The 5972-nt window shown below is 29.6% G+C and overlaps 1 protein-coding gene across 2 annotated transcripts in view; it reads right to left on the minus strand.

The window, feature by feature from the left end:
* Positions 1–5972, minus strand: part of LOC123012339 (nostrin) — a 40620-nt gene that overhangs the window by 27291 nt on the left and 7357 nt on the right. The window lies entirely within an intron of this gene.

Genomic DNA, 5972 nt, shown 5'->3' on the forward strand with positions numbered 1-5972 from the left:
TAGGACATTTTTAACAGTTCCTCCCCATTGACTTGGTCTGTACTATTTGGTGTATACTATTTTATTCACAATCACATTTTTTAAATAAAAAAAAAATAAAAGAACTTTCAAAGTTTGGTTTTGGACGTTTGATGGGCTCTTAACCTTGGTAATCGTTCGTAAATTATTTCCCGACCACGAGATGTAATGACAAATTTGATGATCAAATTCCTCGAAATACACGAATTTGAGCACAAAAAAGCTTAATAATTTGAAAACCCCCTACTTTTAGAGTTTTTCCTTCTGGACCAGGCCAAAAAATGTGTAAAAATGGAAATATTTTTCAATGACTAATAGCTTTGTAGGACATTTTTAACAATTTCTCCCTGTTGACCTAGTCTAGAAGTAAAAATAACCCATTTTGGGGTGTCTAAAAACAAAAATTAAGTGTTAAGATACTTTTGATTTTGACCACTTTTCGGTGATTTCTCCATAATTTTGCAAAAAATCGCAGGTTTTATTTACATTTTCCTTTATCCTCAATTTGTGTGTCTAATAATAGCCTTTAGGTAAACATTTTTCGCACGAATGAAAGTGTTATCGTCTATCATTAATTTTTCGTCCATCTTTATTCATGAGCCCAGTTTAGAAAGTGAGGAAAAAACGGATTTTTCTCAGTTTGTGTGGTGATGTTTCAGACTCTGACCGACTGCGGAAGAGCCCATAAAACGTTTAGTTACACTAGAAGTCTGTAACGTTGGCAATTAAAACAGTACTTGAAAAGAAACGGTAATTAGAAGCATCACATTTCAATTTCACAAGTTGAGTAAGAGATAAACAAGGTTGTACGAAAAGTTCAAACACACACTTGTTAAAACATAATTATTTTCAAATCGACTTCTATATTACGAATGTCACGGACAGAAACTTTCACAAAATAAGCTTTTTATGAACAAGGAAGGATGAAAAATAATGGTAATGGAAGTCATAACTATCAAACACCACCTGACCTGAGTTCTTGTAGTTCAAATGGCAATAAAGTACAATCTTACAATCATAGTCATGCTTCTTACACATTCTCCAACTCTGAAAACTATTTATTACACCAAGTGAACAAAAAGTATTTTTAATCGTCTAATGAAAGTGCTATAAAATGAGATCGTGTATGCGATTTTTTCAAGTGTGGGTTGCCATTGAAAAAAAAGTAAAAAATTGCAGAAATCAACAAAAAAAAATTAAAAAATTTTATTTGTGAGGAACGTCACATTTTTATATTACTTTATCATTCTCCAATTAGTCTTTTCAAAAAATAAATGGTTTAAGCAAAAACTGTTTGGTTCCAAACTTTGTGTATATGCCTGTTGTGAAAGGAAAAAATGATAAAATGCCCTCAAAACTCATTTGCATACACTGCGTGTTAGTTTTCGAAATTAATACGAAATCACGCAATTTATAATTTGAAAAATCACAAACAGGTACAATATTTGAAAGGGAACTGTACTTAATTAGTATGAAATTTATTACACTTGATTTATGTAACCTTAAAGCCGTTATAATTTCCATAATTAATTCAGTTGCAGACAAAACGGTAATAATCGAAAATTAATTTCCATATTTTCACATACAGTCATTAGAAAGTCGCTTTGTTTTCAGCTTGAATTAATTGAGTAGAACTGAAAGATGTGATCTGTGTACAACAGAATAATTGTTATGTGTGTTCACCTGAATTATGGCGTGAAAGCCTAAAATTGAATTCTAAAAAATTATTTTTATAAAATACTTGATTTAGAATGATTTCTGTAGTAAAATCGAAGAAAATTGAGTCGGCAATAGCTCAATTTGCTTTATTTTGGAAGAAAATTGCTATTAAAGCATTTATTTTGTTGAACAACTTTTATTCAGGATAAAACTGAGCCAAATCGATTGAAAATAGCACAAATTGCTTTATTTCAGCTTACAATTGGGATTAAAGCAATTATTTTTATAAAATACATTAATTTAGAATGATTCCAGTGTTAAAATTAAGCAAAATTGTATTAGAAGTAGCTCAAATTGCTTCATTTTGGAAGAAAACTTTTATTTAAGCGATTATTTTGTTGAAATGTTTTGATTTAGGTTGATTTCCGGTTGAAAATTAAGCCAAATTGATTGGAAAGAGCACAAATTGCTTCATTTTCTCCCCGTTGACCTGGTCTATACTATTTGGTGTTACTATTTTATTTACAATCACATTTTATAAATAAAAAAATAAAAAAAATATCCGTTTTTCTGTCAAAGTTCGAATTTTGACGTTCGATGGGCTCGTAACCTTATTTCCCGACCACGAGATGTAATGACGAATTTCCCGACTGGATAAATATTATTTAAAAAAAAATTATCATTGTTATGTGTGTTCACCTGAATCATGGCGTGAAAGCCTAAAATTGGATTTTAAAATATTATTTTTATAAAATACTTTGATTTAGAATGATTTCTATAGTAAAATCGAGCAAAATTGAGTCGGAAATAGCTCAATTTGCTTTATTTTGGAAGAAAATTGTTATTAAAACATTTACTATGTTGAAAAACTTTGATTCAGGATGTTTTCCAGCTTAAAATTGAGCCAAATCGATTGAAAACAGCACAAATTGTTTCATTTCAGCCTACAATTGGGATTAAAGCAATTATTTTTATAAAATGCATTAATTTAGAATGATTCCAGTGTTAAAATTAGGCAAAATTGGATTGGAAGTAGCTCAAATTGCTTCATTTTGGAAGAAAACTTTTATTTAAGCTATTATTTTGTTGAAATATTTTGATTTAGATTGATTTCCGGTTGAAATTGAAAGCCAAATTGATTGATTTGGCCTTAAATTATATTTTAAGCAATTATTTTTATAAAATACTTTGATTTAAAATTAAAATCGAGCAAAATAGGAAAATGGCTCAAACAAAACAAAACAAAATTTTTGATACTCACCCCGATGATAAAAGTTGTTTTTTTTCCACAAATTACCTTTTCAAGAAATTTGAAAAAGTCATGCAGGTGCTTTCTCCACGACATAAGAAGCGTTAAGCCTGATTAGTGTATCAAATGTTGCAATTAGACCGGTAAAGTGGCATCATTTCATATATTATAAGTTTTTTTACGTTTTTAGGTATTCCATTAATTATCTGTGTTACTCAATTAAAGACCCTCATAATTATCAATTACAGAAAATTGCCAAGGAACTGCTGACCTATTTCTAATTTTTGATACGCGAGCAATTACTTGAGTGAAAAAATGTGTAGGAATTTATTAACAAAAACAAGAATGTTTTTTTTTTCTTTTAGCGATTACAATCCTTGTAATCTCATTGCTAGTGGACATTACATAAGGTTGTAATTTACAACATAGTTGAAATATCCTCAATTTCCTTTTGCGATTTTTGAAACCAGACTGCAGGATGTAAGATATTAAAAATCGTTAATTTCTCTTTTAAAATTGTAATTTTCTCAAATGTGGATACTTTGGCTCGTGTCGATAATTATCAGTTGTGTAAGTGTCCACTCTACCTAGAAATGTATCATTTGAATAATTGTTTCCTTGCATAATGATTTTTTGTATGAAATAAATAACATTGCTAATCTACAGGGTGTCCCAGCGAGTTGAAAAAATTCATTAGTGACCTTTAAAGAGTGAAATAAAAAAAAACTATATAGGACATTGATAGATACTAATCGAGTCCATCGCCTAAAATTATTTTCAACTATACAGCATGTCCCAAAAATAAGTTACAATACAAACTTGTGTTTTTTTTAATGAAACACCATGTGTTTCTTAGCATTTTTATGACAATTTCAAAACTTGCTGGAACACCCTGTATAGCTAATACACAAGGCATCTACTTAAGCAAGAAACAGAAATTGCAACACGAGCCGCGTAGCTGCGAGTTGAGTAACAAACGATTTTTTTCGTTATTTAAAAAAATAATATTTTAGGAAGTTTTGCCTCAGAAAAGAATTTTTCATATTAAGAACGGTGGTTAGCCACCTTGAAGTTAATTCATTTCTCACGTAACAATAACACAATGTATTATTGTTATTTTTTAATTGGGAAAAGTAGGTGTAATGTATTAAGTGGGTATTCTGCAATTGATATAATACCAACAGATTTATTTTACTTTCTTTTGGCTCAACCACTCAATCCATAAACAGTATAATGAACCTTAATTACACACTATTATTTTAACTCAATTATTAATTAAATTAATTCAAATCGAAAGTAAAAGATGAGAATTGCATATATTAGATAAAAAGTTATGGGAAACACTCGCAACTTTTGATTCTAAATGACTGTTTAAGTTGGCTACACTGCATAATACTAACAGAAATTTGTGTATTTAACAAAACAAGACTATAGGTTAAGTTCATATTTAAATTTCTATTAAAATTTAAAGTGTCAAGTTACTTATTAAAATTCAGAATTACCAACACAAAAATTCATTTGTTTAAATTTAGTTATTTGAGTGGATGTTGATATTTAAAAAGAAATTTGAACTTTTCGGTATTTAGCATATTGTGCAATCGAATACTTTCTAAGTATTTTGCAAACACATTTTTGGTGATGTCTTTATTCAATTTTTTTTTTACTTGATGCTCACAAAATAGGTTAAATTCCAAATTAAATTATTCAGTGGCAAGTTTTTGGACGGACGTTTTTTACGCTTTCTTTCTCGTTATGAGCGCCAATGAACCAAGACGAAGACGGAATTGCTTGGTCTCCGCTACGTGATCAAAGTGGCCTGCGATTTTGAGACTAAGTTGGCAACATTGAAAACTTGACACTTTGATACTTTGTACAGGTCTTTGACATTGCGATGCTCCGTGAAATTGGCTAGTGTCATTGTCACTGCCACTTAGCACAGAGCTGTTAAAATAAAAACGGTGTAAGGGAAATGCTCTTTCACCTACTTTAAATTCAGAACAATAGAAGAAATGTGAAACTCAATTGTCATCAGTAAGGCTCGGGTTATATGCACGAAAAATTCGTAAAATATGCATATATATGCACGCATTTTCACAAAAATATGCACAAGATATTAAGAAATATGCTTTAATATATGCCAAATGTGCATCGATATGCAAAACTTTTAACAATAAAAAATCAAAGTTGGGATAAATTTTTATTTTTATTTTTTTTTGCTATAGGCTATTAAAAGAGGAAACTAGGAAGCTGTATCCTAAATTGTAACTCTGTTCAATGTTATTTGTGGCTTTTATTAGCAAAATTTTTGTACCTTTACTAAATAATTGTAAAAAAACATATACAAGATCATCAGTATCATTAAATAGACATAAAAAAATGTCAAATGTCAAAAATTAAATGTCAAAATCTTTTGACAGATAGAATTTTTTAAACATTTTTTTCATGTTCCTGGTATCTTATCTTACTTGAAAATTTTCTCTGGGGCGCGAGTTCTGGCGCATTCTGTATAGTGTTATAAGTGTTAAAAATTTAGTTTTTTTTTGTTATTTTAGTGAGTTAATTTAAAATTTTTGTGAATTAATTTTTCATGTGTTATATATCGGGTGTTTCAAAAATGTGTGGCATAATTTTAACCACGAATACCCCTCTACAAATGAGAATAGAGAGCACAATATTTACTGACCTAGCTCAAAAAATAGAAAAATTACAGCTTTCCAAAAATCGGTATGGAAAATGATTTTTTGGAAATATTTTTGTTATCGTTTATACGATTATTATGAAACTTTGCATGTCAAGGGACAAAAAGATACTCTTTGATATGGTGTAAACGGAAGTCTTGTAAAAGCTATAGATTTCCTGTGACAATAGGACCCTTCCAGTTTTTGGGTCATAACTCTTTTTTTCAGCCTATTAACAGATATTTTTGATACCAAAAATCAAAAGCCCGATCATTTTTTCATAAAAAAGTACTCTTGTTAATATCTCTAAAATGTACCGTTCTCGAGTTATTTCGGTTTAAACAAAACTCTACACCGCGCTGCAAAAT

This window comes from Tribolium madens, unplaced genomic scaffold (assembly GCF_015345945.1).
Source record: "Tribolium madens isolate multiple individuals breed KSU strain unplaced genomic scaffold, Tmad_KSU_1.1 Scaffold_96;HRSCAF=242;Tcas5.2_LG5, whole genome shotgun sequence".
Lineage (NCBI taxonomy): Eukaryota > Metazoa > Arthropoda > Insecta > Coleoptera > Tenebrionidae > Tribolium > Tribolium madens.